The sequence below is a fragment of the Rhinolophus hipposideros genome (genome assembly GCF_964194185.1).
Source record: "Rhinolophus hipposideros genome assembly, chromosome: 23".
NCBI classification, from domain to species: Eukaryota; Metazoa; Chordata; class Mammalia; order Chiroptera; family Rhinolophidae; genus Rhinolophus; species Rhinolophus hipposideros.
The window spans coordinates 19,867,428-19,883,406 of record NC_138069.1 but is presented as its reverse complement, the minus strand read 5'-3'; the positions used below and the strand labels follow the sequence as shown (position 1 = coordinate 19,883,406).

The 15,979-nt window shown below is 36.1% G+C and overlaps 1 pseudogene across 1 annotated transcript; it reads right to left on the bottom strand.

Moving 5' to 3' along the window:
• Window positions 1–13,184: 13,184 nt before the first annotated feature.
• LOC308491664 (translationally-controlled tumor protein-like) lies at window positions 13,185–13,648 on the bottom strand (annotated as a pseudogene). The gene has a single exon. The product of its transcript is annotated as a translationally-controlled tumor protein-like (transcript).
• Between the last annotated feature and the right edge of the window lie 2,331 nt (window positions 13,649–15,979).

Genomic DNA, 15,979 nt, shown 5'->3' with positions numbered 1-15,979 from the left:
CAAGCCTTGGAAAGATCAAGGCAGGTAGAGAGTTAGAGTTCTAAGAATGACAAACCCAGTGCGGTAGGGACTCTGAAATTAAGTTAACTTACAGAAACAATTTATAGATATTTAAAATGCAGAATTTGAAATGTAAAATGCACTATTTCTTGCATACTTTGCCAATCGGAAACTCCTGGGGATACCAGGGGAAGCTTTAAAAAAATACTAATGCCTGGGTTCCACCTTGAGATTCTTGGTTGCAGCCCTGGAATTAGGATTGCGTAAAGCTCCCCAGGTCATCTTGAAGCTGTGAGCAGTGATTCTGATCAACTTCAGAAGTAATGTCTGTTCTCATGTAAGCGGTAACCCTTAGAAGCTATTAGAGGAGGGAGTTTGCAATAGGAGATGGCTCCTTTCTAATGTTTTGCCTCCAGCCCTTCAGAAAAATATCATTCACTCTCTAAGAAAAAAGTGCTCCGTGTCTCTTAAATGCTAATAGTAGAAAAGAGATGCTAGAAATTCTCCACCTTGTGCAGGCAACCTGCTTTATGATCAGACGTTAGAGTTGTGTTTTTTGGGACAGAGTTCCATGCGGTAAAACAGTCCCATAGTAACTTGAGACCCTTGCTCATCTCCAAGGGTCAACCTGGGTAACTGTTTCTGGACCTTAAGCTGTAGCTCTGGATAGGCATGCTGTGCAGGAGTTGGCCGAGAGAAAATAGCAGCCACCGTCCTGTTAAATTGAACTCCGTGGAGCTATTCTCCAGCATTGTCGGAGAGGGTCAGAGCCATTTTGTGCCTGCCATCTGTCAGGCGGCTGAGGAAATCGTTGCTTCTTTGTGTCAGTGCCACGATGAACTTTGACATCTCATGACAAATGAGAAAATGCTCACTCTTCAGTTAGTTGTGTGTGTTTTTTTTTCCCCCCACTTTGGGTTTCGGAATCTCTCTAAATTCAAAAGTCCATCCGTTGTTCAAATTTTGAAATTACCGCATTGACAATTTCTTGAGAGGTTGATGTGAAATTGTGTTCTGGATTGAAGCTCCTCTGTTATTTGTGTGTGTTTAAGGATGTAGTCCTTCGTTTCAACAAAACCCAAGTCATTCTTGTCAATCAGTCCAAAGGACAAAAAAGGAAAAAAAAATTCCCGTGGTCTTCAGGACAGGAGACATAACAAAAAGCAGCCAGAAATAATTTAATGAATGAATTACCACAGCGTATGGTTATTGTAAATGGAAACAAGATATGGGGTAAGGAAGGGGAGAAAGAAAGAGAAAAAAACTTACCAAGGTCCTACCTGTCACTGATTAGATAAGGCTGACAACGAAGAAACTTTTTCTGTCTGAAATGACATTTCAGACAATTGGAGGATATGGCATGGAAATTCAGAGTACCTCAGTTCATGTCTTCCTTTTTTTTCTCTCTTTTGCCCTCTGAACATATCCATAGATTAGAGCTGAAACAAGTTCTGTGCAACTTTTCTGCCTGTATCTTGGTGATTGGCTCTAAAGCCCTTGGAAAACTTGGAGTCAGTCACATTTGAGGCACTAGGGTGGCTCCCCTTTTCAATTACACTTTTAAATTGAATTAAACTATGCATCAGATTGCAGTTGGAACTATGCCAGTATGGAAAAGAGTCTTTTTGTATGTGTGAATTCAGAAGCTAGCATTATAACTTCTTTCCCTAGGTGTTAATTGTTCTGTCAAGTGCTGTGAGAACCATTTCTTCTTAGAAAAAAATAAATGCTAATAATGTTTTGGGGCCTTATTAAAAAAAGGCAAGGAATTTGCAGAGAAGAATTGGGGAAGAGCAAAGCAGTAGCCAGGCATTTGTGCCCTTCCCCCCTTCTACTGTTCCCCCACCCCCACCATCTGCCTCTGAAACCTCTTTCTGGTGGGAGTGGGGACAATTCTCAAAACAGGGTATTTGTACCTTGAGAATAGATGGTCATCTCTGTGAGGGATGTGGGAAGCCACAAGATAGAAGGGCGGAATGCTCCTTTGAGAGCATTCATTTCTCTCAAAGATTTGTGGAAAAAACACTTTTTATATCAAAACCAACATATCACTTTGTAGAATGTATAATTGGAATAGACTCGTAATTAAAAAAAAAATTTGCTTGGGGCACTGCGTAGAATGCTGCATTGTACAGGGCAGGTGTTCTATTAGGTGGAATATAATGGGACTATCGGAAGATGGCAATTACATATGCTTCAGCCTGATACAAGCATTTGGAATTAGGACATCCCCCAGTGCCACACAGCCCTGTTCTGCTGGTGGGAGTCAGGTCTCTCTCTGGAAGAGTTGGAGAAGTCTGGATGGAGGCCACCTCTGATCCCTGGAACTCCCAGAATTCCCATGTCCCTCATAGTCAGCCTTTACATCCTGGCAGCATGGCCTTTGCCTGTGAATATCTTGTAATGCAAAACGGGGTAAATACCCAGTAAACTAGGGCAAACTTTGCTGTCAGGGGCATCACAGTTTATTTTGAGGGCTAAATTAACGTAGAGCTCTTAGCCATTGAGAAGGAAGTATATAAGTATAAAGAGCATTTACTGAATATTAAATTTTAAATTATTTTTCCCTGTAATTTTTTGAGGGAGTGCAGTCATGTTTTTGCTTTTGGTCAGAGAAAACACTAATCGGAAGAATTTTCTGTCAATATAATGTTTATAACACACTGTTTTTCCCAAAATGGAGGCAATTCAGATATACTTATATACTGTGGGTTTCTCTACAGTGTTTAATCCAGTGTGTTTGTTGAAATCAATGGGAAGGGGTATAATAAGTCTTGGTGGGGTCAAATAACAAACAAGGAAAACATTAATGAAGCAGTATTTTGCTTCTTGATTCTTGTAATGATAGTGGTGCTGTTGGTTCTGCTATAGTGAAGCTCTTATCTTTCCAACAACAGACCTCTTTTCTGATTTATTCCCTCCGATATAGTTGAACTGTCATCTAGATGGAAATTGTATGGCAGTTGCCAGCCGGAATAACCTTTATTTTTATTTACAAAACACACATTTCTATTAAGAACGTCAGCTACGGCAGTACCCCAACTTCTTTGTTGAAATAGTGTTTCCCAGTCAGATCTGAATCTCCCTTCACTAACGCGAGATTTGACAATACATTTGGCATTAGATTAAGATTAAAATATAAAAAAAAATCTGAGGGTTTGATTTAATTCCGATATAGCCAAGAAGCCGAAACTGGAAGTCTGGCTATGCTGTGCCCTAGCTGTATACATAAGCTCTTTGGGCTTCATTTTCTTCCTGTGGGAGGGAATAATAGGAGGGTCTGTTTTACAGGATTGTTGAAAAGATGAGAGTTCAAGACACGTTAAAAAAAAAAAAAAGCTGGAACAGTGAGTGCCTGGCACACAGTAAACACTCAGCAATCTCTGGAAGAGATTATGTTGAATTGGTATTCTTTAAACGTTTGGTAGAATTTTCCAGTGAAACCATTTAGGTCTGGACTATTATTTGGGGGAGATTTTTAATTACAAATGTAATTTCTTCAATAGTTGTATGGCTGTTCAAATATTTTGTTCAGGAGTATGAGAGACATCAAATTAAGACAGTCCTTTTCACAATTCACGTGGCATCTATTCTGCCTCCCCAGTTGATACATTCAGACAAAGACATTTTTCTCAACGAAAAGGTCTGGGTAGCCCACTCATCACTCTACTGTTCATATTTTGAAGTACCGGTATAAGCATTTTTTTAAAAATAGAGACTGAAGTGCTTGTGAATTTTGGCATCTTATTTTTGTAATGAATGTGTGACCTCACTGGATAGCAACGGTTAAATACTGTACATTGCGAGAGGGAATTGAACAGCTGATTTCATGAAACCATTTTAACAAGAACCAGTTGCAGTGTTAGGTTGTAATTACAAAGGAACCTGCCTGGACTTTAATTTGTCATCTTGTTATATTTGAAAATGATACCGGATTTGCATTTCCCAGATGTCAGAGACAATGATGAGAGGTCCCAGGTGACAAGCCTATACCATCAGCAAAGTTTTAAACAAAAGCCAGCATTTTTCTGATGAGCTAAAATTTTACTGACTCCAGAAAGAGGCCTGATAAGAGTGTTTTTGTCTTAGGACGTGGTGGGTCATGCTTATCATCCACTTATGTGACAGATATTTGTAATCTCTCCTATCTATAGAGGATGTTTTAGTTTATTTACTAAGCACTTCCATATCTATTATCTCATTTGATTCCTGAAACAACCCTGGGAAGATGGTAGATAAGGATACCATCAGATAAGGAATCAAAGGCTCACAGTGGATAAGTGACTTGTCTAAGAGCCCACGGCTAGTAAATGGCTGAACTGGAATCTTTGTGTGGCCACACATTTATCAAACCTCAAATGAATGTTTATAGTAATGCTGCGTAATGCTACATACATCTAGATATCCCTTGGTTTATAGTTACTGATCACAAACTATTATGTACACCATGTCATGTTGTCATTCAATCTTACTTTTACAACCTCTTTCTCTGAAGTGGAGTAAATACCATTTTGACTCACTTGATGTGTTTGGTTCTTAGTGTATGTAAAAACACATCTTGCGAAAAGTCCTTTATTCAGTTTCTTTCAAATTACCCTGTTTGTGTGTGTGTGTGTGTGTGTGTGTGTGTGTGTGTGTGTGTGTATGTATGTGTGTGTGTTTGCTGTGATCTTGACTACTATGGTGATAGAGCTAGAATTGGTTAGACTAATGGTAGTTTTTTTCCTCTGTAAAATGAGGTGTTTGGCTTAGCATCTGGGAAATACAGAAACAGGGTTGGAAGGGACCTTAACAGCCTAGGCTTTCAAATCAGATGGATTACAGACCAAGTGTTGGCTAGTAAGTCCGCCCTTGACTCGCCTGTGGTCTGAGACAAGTTAACTTTCTTTGAAGTTACATTTCCTCATTGGTGAAATATAATTGAAAATAGTGTCTATTTACAGAATTGTTGTAAAGTGATGAGCACAGTGCCTGGAATACAGTGACCATTCAAAAAAAGTGAGCCACTAAAATAGATGCTCTTTCTGGATTAAGAGATTGGTTTGCTGGATTAGTGAGTGCTCTCCATTTTCCCATAAAACAGCAGCCTGAATAACCACTGCTAGTATACCTCACTCATTCTCTTGTAGGTTTCTGGCCTCAAAAGTTGAATTAACATCTTTTGCAAAGGTTACTTGCATTTATTCCCAAATCGGTTTATGCTCATTGCATTTATAATGATTTCATTTAGTTAACTATTACATATCCTGGTGTATTAGTTTCTTATTGCTGATTTAGCAAATAACCACAGACCAAGTGGCTTAAAACATATACACATTTATTATCGTACTGGAGGTCAGTCTGAAATAGGTTTCACTGGACTCAAATCAAGGTGCTGGTAGGGCTGCATCTTTTTCCCAAGGCTCTTAAGGGGGAATCTGTTCCCTTGCCTTTTCCAGCGTTAGAAGCCACCTGCATTTCTAGACTTGTGGCTGGCTACTTTCTCCATTTTCAGAGTCACCAGCATAGTATTTTCAATCTCCTCTTTGACTCTCCACCTCTTTGATTAGATTGGATCCATGGGATAATCCAGCATAATCTCCCCATCTCAAGATCCTTAATTTAATCACATCTGCAAAGTCTCTTTTGCCATGTAAAGGAACATACTCAGGTTCCAAGGATTAGAGCATGGACATCTTTCGGGGAACCATTAACTGCCTTCTACAACTGTTGACATTTGAGAGAAGAGAAAGAGGGGAGTTTTTTTGAAACCTAGTTTCTTTGGAAAGACTCATTAAGTTAAATTGAAAACATATTGCTTTTGAATTGGATGTGGGTGAGACAACTATAAAATTTGGGGGAAATTGTGAAAGTCAAGGATTCTGCACCCAGATTGCTTCAGAAGTGTTTATGTTCTTGCTCCATTTAGAGAAGCTCCCTGGAAATCAGAAAATGCATTATGGTTTTGATTTATGGGAGAAATACAATTCAGAAGTCTAGTTAATGGACTTGTTCACAAAGAAACGTCCTTGACTCCACCCCAGAAGATGGGCAAAGGCAAATACATGCATTTTTATATAAAAATCGAAATAAAATATTTTAAGTGTCTTGAGTACTATGTTTTTATGTTTTCCCACTTTAAGGTAAAATTTCTCACTTTCTTGGTTAACTAGCTAACTGCCAATCTCAATTGTGTCAGATAAAAGGTTGTCTATTATATTATTTAACCAACTCACATCTCATTATCATCCCTTCTGTCCTGAGTTTATTCTCCCCGAGCCCAGAGATTCTTGACATTCTGGTGGGAGTCTTGGACCTCTTTGAGAATTTGATGAAAGCTAAGTCTGACCTTGAAAAATACCTATACAAACAATTTTTTCTTTCTTTTTTGTACCTTGGGTACAAAGAGTTTTATACTCTTCAGTTCTTGGACCATTCTCATCTTCAGTCTGCAGAGCCATCCTCTTATTTTTATTTTATTTTTTAAAATTTTATTTTCACCTTCCTCTCTCATTCCCATTTTCATTCTCACCCCTGTACACCCTGTACTAATTTATTTAATTAGATACCCACCCTAGTTTATTTAATACTTATTCTTGGAGAGCTATGTGTTCTTAGAAGAAAAAACAGTATTATTTTGCAGAGTCAATATTTCATATGTAATTTTAAGTGAATTTATGCATCTTCTAAAGGCTATTCTTGGAGACTAGAACATCTGTGGGTCCCAGGTCAGGAAGCTTTTCCGTAATCTGCACTGTCCAATACAGTAGTCATTAGCCTCATGAGACTTTTTAAATTCAACTTCAAGCTAAGATTCTATAAAATTGAAAATTAAGTGTCTCAGCCACGCTAGCCACCTTTCAAGTCCTCAACAGCCACACGTAGTGATTGGCTGATAATGTATAGCATAGCCAGATAGAGAACATATCCATCATCTCAGAAAGTTCTGTCGACACTTCCCTAAGTGATCTGTAAGAACTCTTTCCAGCTCTAACTCTACAGATTGTTCTAGTTGGAAACATTTTCTCTAACTGGCATGCCTTTGTACTGTGTGAAATGACTCATTCCTCAAAATGGGGTTAGAGAGTCCCTGATAGAGCAGATGGGAGAAAAGTCTCAGGCCATGAAAACTGTAATGGTTCTAGATCCAGCAAGTTAGAAGACTGCATATATGCCCCTACCCTATTGCCCTCTGGGGGAATTCCACACTGACACACACACTATAATCCTTGAGGTCATAATTATAATCACTCACACGTATATAATATATATAAGCAATATAGAATGCTTTGTAATTTGAAAACCCGTTGATTTACAGCTGCATTTAATGATAGTGATTGTTGTAACGAATGGGTGAGGATGGAATGTCCAGACAGGCCTGCAGGTAAGAAAATACACAAGGTGAAAATACACAATTGTGAAAATACACAAGGTGAAAATACACAATGAGGAAATACAACAGGCGTTTTTCTTTCCATATTGAGACACCTTTCAGTCTACTTTAGGAGGTCATTCAGAGGCTTCTGCTTTCTTTGATCCTCTTCTTGCTTCTCCTCAGGATTCTGGTTCCCTCCTGAAACTGGGGGAGTTGAGTTCTCCATTCTGGTCTCCCTGAGATGGGGAAAGGTAGACCCTTATTATGGCTTTTGCCTTTTTTTATAGGAGGTTCAGGTGTTTAGATTATATGGAATGGAGACAGACAGACCCTTCTCTTTGCTAAATCTGGCATCTCACAGCGCAATTTCAGTAGGAGTGAGGGGTGGAAGGAACAAATCGAGGCAAGGAAAAGAGAAATGACCTGCCTATTATAGCCACATTTTCTGATAAAGACTGAGGCTAAGAATGGTTCAATGCCATGCATAAGATTATTCAGCTAGTGAGTCTCTGTGCTTTAAATACTGTTCTCAGACTTGTGCATATCTGCTTCCCCCATCTATCAATGTATGTATCTATCTGTGTATCTATTTATCTATGAATCTATATCTTCTATCTGTCTGTCTATCTATCTATCTATCTATCTATCTATCTATCTATCTATCTATCTATCTATCTGTCTATCAATCATCTATTTATGCATTCATCTTCAGGAGTGGAGCTACTTACTGGTAGGTATCCATAAAGGCTACCTTAACATTCTTCTCAGTTTGATTAAACTTTAGACAAGTTTTTCCTGATTGTAGGCTCTGACCTCCCTTTTCTTTTTAGAGAATTTACTTTAGAAAACTTTCAATTGTATTGTAAATTTCCTGCAACCCAGGAATCTTTCTCAAGGATCTGGAAATCATCGTCTCTTTGAAATGTAGTGGTGGAAGGAGATAGCACCCCTGTCTCTGAGTCTCTGTGGGAGCCTAACTTCTAAAAGTGACAATTAGCAAACACGCCTAATTACATGAACCAGCCTCCCTCCATTGTCCTCCAGTACTTTTCCATTAGCTCACCCAGCATTTAAAAATTCTTCTGCCTTTTGTTTCAGCAGAGTTAAGTTCAACCTTTCTCCCCTATTGCAATGGTTTCTAGTCTTCTTTAACATTTTTAACAAGTGTCCAGTGAAGTTTTCCTCCAACAGTGTAATAATATATTTAATTTGATTAAGTATAAGAGTATTATGCAGAATGGCTATACTGGTTTATAGTTCTCTCTCTCTCTCTCTCTCTCCATTTGCATAATACTCTTATACTTAATCAAATTAAATATATATATATATATATATATATATATATATATATATATATATCTGTTAGTAATGCCTAAGAGTTCCTACATTTCCATTTCTATAACCCTTAGAATTATTTAGAACTCTAATGTTTGTGAGTTAATAAGGTTAAGTGGTAACTCATTTTTTAAATTGGCATTTCTTAAACTACCAATGTTTCTGAGCATTTTAAAATATGTTTAATAGCTTTTTGGATTTCCTCCTCTGTAAATTGTCTGTTCATAGACTTTGTCCTTTTTTTTTTCCTATTGGGATTGCTGTTTTTTCTTGTTGCTTTGCAGAAATTGCTTTTACATTCGGTAAGGCCTTGTGAGTTTTAGACATTTCAAATAATTTCTCCTGTGCTTTCAACCACTAGTGACCTTTGTTCATGTTGGCACTTGTCAAACAGAAATGTACATTAAAAAAACTGTTTATTTTGAACTTCAAACTTGCAGAAAAGTTGTAAATGTATATGTAAGAATTCCAATATGTTATTTAATCAGACTCATTATCTTAACATTTTGTTCCATATATGCATATATATACATACATATACATATATGTATTTATGTGTGTGTGTGTGTGTGTGTGTGTGTGTAAAGAACCATTTGCAAATAGGTTGCAGACCTGTTCTTTACTCCTAGTAAGAATTTATGTCTTTACTCCTCGTTATCTTAGTGTGTGTTTCTTAAGAACAGGAACAAACTATAACTGGGATACAAGCACGAAATCAGGCAATTTAACATTGATGTAATACTATGAAATCCACTATCCAAGTGTGAATTTTGCCAATTCTCTCTATATTGAGTTTTATAGTTAGTTTTTTCCTCCAGTCCAGGATTCTACCTGTCCAATCTCTTTTATTTCCTTTTTTTCTTTCTCTCCCTTAGGATTCTTTTTTTTTATGCCCTTAACATTTTATTTAATAGACTGTTCCCAGTTTGTGTTAGTGTGATGTTTTTTCATGATTATGAATTTTTTGCAGAAATGCTACAAAGGTGATATTGTGTTCTCAGGGCGTCATGTCAGGAGGCATATATCAATTTATACCCGTTCTGTTAACTTTGGTCACTTAAGATGAGTCTACCAATGACTATTTCCTCCTTTGTCATTAACTACTATTACATAGACATGTTGTGACTGTGGAAATATAAATATATCTGTACTTTGTACTTGTCACTTATCGATATATGCTGAACTCCCTATTAGCTCATAGAGATCTCTTTTCTTTGTTACAAATCACTCCATTGTGTGCATGTATCGTAATTTAGCAGTCTCCTATGTATAGACATTTAGGTTATTTCCCAAACTTCACATTTTTACAAAACTTCACTTTTTACAAATAATGTTGTAATGGATAATCCAATGCCAATGTATTTCTTATTGGTAGAGGTGTATCTTCAGGGTAAATTCCTAGAATGGGGATTGCTAAATTAAAAGAAAATGCATGTGTAACTTTGTTAGAGATTGCCCAATTCCCCAGCAGCAGGGTTATATCGTCTGCATTCCCTCCAGCCATGAGCGAGAGTGCCTCACAGCCTTGCCAGCAGACTTGGCCAACCGTTTTAATTCTTTGCCAACCTGATAGAAGAAAAATGGTTTCTCACTGTAATTTTATTTGCTTTTCTCTTATTCTGAGTAAAATTGAAATAGTTTCATATGACTAAGGACTATTATATCTTTTTAATGAATTGTTTGCTTGTCCCTTTAACTTATTGTTCTGTTGAGGTTTTGGTCAATTCCCCCCCTTTACTGTAAGAGTTTTAAGTATATTAAGGATAATACCTTTTTGTCTGTGATACATTCTGCAAATTTATTTTTTCCAGTTTGTCATTTTACTTTGCTTGTGGCATTTTTTTCCGTGAATAAAATTTATAATTTGTTTTCTAAATTTATAATTTTTTATAGTCAAATTTATCTTAAAATTTTTTCAACTGGTGTTTAAATCTTAGAAACTTTTCTTATATCCAGGTTATATAGCGAATTCAATAATGTTTTCTAGTGCTTGTATGGTTTTATTTATTTATTTTTTGCTTTGCTATATATGGATCCATTTGGAGTTTATTTAGCCATGTGGTAAGAGGAATGCATTTATTATATCTTTTCCCTAAAGACTATCCCATTATCTCAATATCATTTTTTAAAAAAGTTCATGTTTGCCCAGGAGTTGGAAAGCCACCTTTATCATGTAGTAACTGTCCCTATGTATTGGGTCTCCATCTGGACATTCTTTTCTTTTCTGTGGCACCAATCTGTCTGCCTTATTCATGTGCCAGTACTACATGGTTCTAATTATGGGATGCTTTGTAGAATATTTTAATATTTGACAAGCCCCTTTTCCTAGCAGCTTTGCTTTTTTCAGTCTTTTTCCTAGCTATTCATGCATGTTTATTTTTCCACATCAACTTTTGTTGCAACTTATCTAGTTTAATAAAAATAGCTTATTAGTATTGCCTTAAGTTTACAAATCAGTGTCTAAGAACAATGGCTATCTCTCCATTTGTTCAAATTTGATTTTGTGTCTTTCCGTACTGTGTTTCTTTTCTCATACTGATTGTACTAGTTAGCTATAGCTGCGTAACAAATTATCTCTAAACTTAGTTGCTTAAAACAATAAGCATTTGTTTTCTCAGACATTTTCTATAGTTCATGAATTCAGGAGTGTCCTAGCTGGGTGATTCTGGCTTGGGGGTCTCTCATGAAGTCATAGTCAGGATGGTGCCTGGGGCCGCAGCTATCTGAGGATTAATTGGTGCTTCTGAGATGACTCACTCACATGGCTGGCAAGTTGGTGCTAGCAGGAGACCAGTTTCTCACCACGCAATCCTCTCCATAGGGCTGTTTGAGTGTCCTAAAACATGGCAGCTGGCTTGCACTGGACAAATGATCCATGGTGCGAACTATAGTTATTTTTTTATAACTTAGCCTTGGATGTCACACAACATCATTTCCATAATTTGTGGAACTGGGTACATAGATCAGCACTATTCAGTGTGGGAAGGGTCTATACAAAGCACTGATTACATGGAAATAGGGATCACTGGGTCCATCTTGCACATATCTCGAGCATTTTTACACCAAGTAAGATCGTGGCTTCAGAATCATGTGTGTGTGTGTGTGTGTGTGTGGAATGGGTGTTGAAAAGAAGGTTTATAGCATTTACGAAGATAATAATATGATTTCTCTCCTTAGATTTATGGTATCTTATGCTAATAAGTATACCTTGCATTCCTAGAAGAAATCCTGCTTGGTTATTGTGTATTATTTTCACAGTGTGGTGATAAATTGCTGATAAACATTACATTAAAAATTTTTGAACTAATATCCATAAATTATATTTTCAAAATTTTGGATTATATCGTATTTTGGTATTATTATTATATTTGCTTCGTAAAATGATTTTCAAAGTTTTTCTTCATTTTCTATGCTTTTGAACAATTTTTATAATATTGAAACTATCCAGTTATTTACATTTTGGTAAAATTTCCTTATGAAACCTTCCAGGCTGGGTGTTTTGTTTGTAGGGTATAGATTATCATTATTATTATTATTATTATAAATTTTTATTAAATTTATTGGGGTGACATTGGTTAGTGAAATTATATAGAGTTCAAGTGTACATTTATACAATACATCATCTATACAGTGCATTGTATGTTCACCACCCAGGATCAGTTCTCCTTCCATCACCATAAATTTGATCCCCTTTACCCTTCTCTCCCCCCCCCCCCCGATTTCATTTGCCTGTTATGTCTGTATCCATCCCTTTACGTTTAGCCTTCTGAATCACTTCCTTTCAGGTGTGATTCTGGTATACACCATAGATTTGATACTTCTTTGTGAGTTGACTTGGAAATATTTTTTCTTTTAAAAGATAAATTAAGCCAATACACATTTATTAGTATGCATTTTATGTTTGGTCTCTACCCTGTCATTTTGTTTCAATTATAATTACTACCCTGTTTCCCTGAAAATAATACCTAGCCAGACAATCAGCTCTAATGCGTCTTTTGGAGCAAAAATTAATATGAGACCCGGTCTTATATAAGATCGGGTCTCATAGTAAAATAAGACCAGGTCTTGTATTAAATTTTGCTCTAAAAGACGCATTTGAGCTGATTGTCCGGCTAGGTCTTATTTTCGGGAAAACATGATATATGAGTTTACTATATTTTCTATGTTTCTGTACATGATGTGTTTGTTTTGCTCTTTAATTTAAAAAATTTCTTTGGTATCAGGATTATGTATTTAGTGATAACCTTGGTGCTTACCTTTTAAAATGCCCCTGTCCACTGTTTTTTTTCTTTTTAATTTAAATGCATTTTACTTTTGGACAACCTACATGACATGTTTTTCCTAAAAACACTGCCTCTGCTCCAAATAAATCAAGGTCAAGATAAACAAACAGCTCAAGGTGACATCAGTCTCATCTGTCCTAGTCCTGGTGTGTGGATGAAAAGCAGCAGCCAATGATGATGATAACGATGGTGATGGATCCCAATGGCCAACTGTGTTAACATTTTTCCATTTCTAAACCATCCTTAAATAAAATCATATATAGAGTCATACCATCCTCACGGTAGTCCAGCAGAGCAACCATGCCATCTGGATTCATGTTTTCACCAAAAAAGAACTGGTAGTTTTTGAAGTCAGCAAGAATATGCTTGATTTGTTCTGCAGCCCCTGTCATAAAAGGTTTTACTCTTCCTGGTCTCTGTTCTTCAAGTTTCCCTTTGATTGATCTCATGCAATCCTTGATGTACTTCTTGTATCCTGCAAATGATGGTTCATGACAATATCAACACCAATGACTACCAATCTTTTGGTACCTTCGCCATCAGGGCCTTCAGCGGAGGCATTTCCACCAATGAGTGAGTCACCAATGTTACCCTCTGTCCCACTGACTGTCCTCCCCTCTAGCCCCAGGCACAGCCCATCCGTGATCTCCAGGATCTTATAGATGTTGGAGAACATCTCATTATGGCTGATGAGTTCTGGTTAGATGATCATGATGGTGGCTGGCAGAAGATGATGGCAGTGCTGGTCTAGCAGGAGCCCGGAGCGAGCGCGAGGCAGCTAGAGCGGTGCTTGAGGGGAGGGGGAGCAGGCGGAAAAGTTCCACTGTTTTCTTAGTTAAACTTTTTTATGTGGTTTGTCAGTTTCTAATGTATCCTTGACTCCTTTCTTTTATCTGTGCAACAGATGTTCTCAAAATAATGTCCACTGGAGGCCCCTGAAACATTTTCAGGGGGTGTGTGAGGTCAAAACTATTTTCATAGTAAAACTACAACATTATTTCACTTTTCCACTCTTATTTTCTCATGAATACATGAAAGTTTTCCAGAGGCTACATGATATATGATGGTGTTATTGTTGTGATGGCTAATGAGATGTGTGAAGAACCTATGAAAATCCAGCTGTTTTCTATTAAGCAAGGCCTTAAAGGGATTTGCAAAAATGTAAAATGATGTGTTTGTTATACTCTTTTTATTATGTTTTTGGGGAAAAATGTCAATTTTTTATAAAACAATTTTCTTGTTACCATGTAATAGATTTATTGTTATTTTTAAGTAAGCCATTTGCAACAACATGGATGGATCTTGAGATTATGATGGTAAGCGAAATAAGTCAGACAGAAAATAGAGAATCATATGATTTCACTGATATGTGATATATAAAATTGAAAACAACAAAGGAACAAGATAAACGAATGAGAAACAAAAACTCATAGACACACACAATAGTTTAGTGGTTGCCAGAGGGTAAGTGGGGAGAGGGGTGGGAGATGAGGGTAAAGGGATCAAATACATGGTGATGGAAGAAGAACTGATTCTGGGTGGTGAACATACAATGGGATTTATAGATGATGTAATACAGAATTGTACACCTGAAACCTATGTAACTTTACTAGCAGTTGTCTCCCCAACAACTGCTAGTAAAATTAATAAAGTTTATTAAATAAACTTTAATTCTTAAAAAAGGTAAATAAATAACTTCTCAGGTTTTGTTTGTAATATGGAAAGTAATGAAACATATAACTCAATAAACAAAACCGTTTTGGGGTTCTCAAAAATGTTACCAGTGTAAAGAATTTCTTTTCTCTTTTTTTTTTTTAATTAAATTTTGTTGGGGTGACAATTGTTAGTGAAATTACATAAATTTCCAGTGTACAATTCTGTATGACATTGTCTATATGTAAAGGATTTCAAAGGCCAAAAATTTTAAGAAAACTTCTATGCAACATCAATGAATTTATTCTCCTTCCTACTTTCCCTCCCCTTCTCTTCCACCTTTTATTCACATTATATTTATTTTGCAGAGTATATGCCATTTTATATTATTCTTCTACTCTTGTCTCCATTTTTGTTTCAGTCTTATATCTAAAATTAAATATGTTAAATTAACTAAATTTCCTCAGTCATAACTTCATTGGTGACATTTATTCTTTAGCAGATTCTTCAAGGACTCGTGAATACAGTATTCCCCAAGTTCTTAGATGTGTAAAACTGTTTTTTATGTTATTTTTTATTTATAGCCTTGATATTGAAGAACAGCTTAGCTGGACATAAAATCCTTGGTTCGTATTTTCCCCCCTTAAATTTCTTGCAAATGTTGCTTGCTTCTTGCCTTGATTTGTATGTCGCTCTTGGGAAGTTTGATAACAGCTGAATTTTCTTGTTATTTTAAAATTTTTAGTCTTTTTGCCAGATTGGAGAACTGAGGGTTTTTTTTGTTGTTGTTGTTTGTTTGCTTTTTTTACCTTTAAAGTCTAATAGTTTTGCTAGGATATATACCATGTTTCCCTGAGCATAAGACCGAGCCAGACAATGAGCTCTAATGTGTCTTTTAGAGCAAAAATTAATATAAGACATGGTCTTATTTTACTAATAATTTTACTTATTATATAAGAACGGCATAATATAATATAATAATAATATAATATAATAATGTAATATAAAATATAATATAAAATACAATATAATACAATAAATTACAATATATTACAATATATTACAATAATAATATAATATAATAATATAATATAAAATATAATATAAAATACAATAAAATACAATAAATTACAATATATTAATTTTTGCTCCAAAAGATACATTAGAGCTGATTGTCTGGCTAGGTCTTATTTTCAGGGAAACACAGTATGTGGGTTGATAATTCTGGATAAATCGTCCAAGGTACCTGATGGGCACTTTTAGTATGTGGATTTAGATTTTCTATGATTTCCTGAATCAATTCGTGGGCAATATTTTAAAGTAATAGTTCTATTCCATTGTTTCCTTTTTCTTA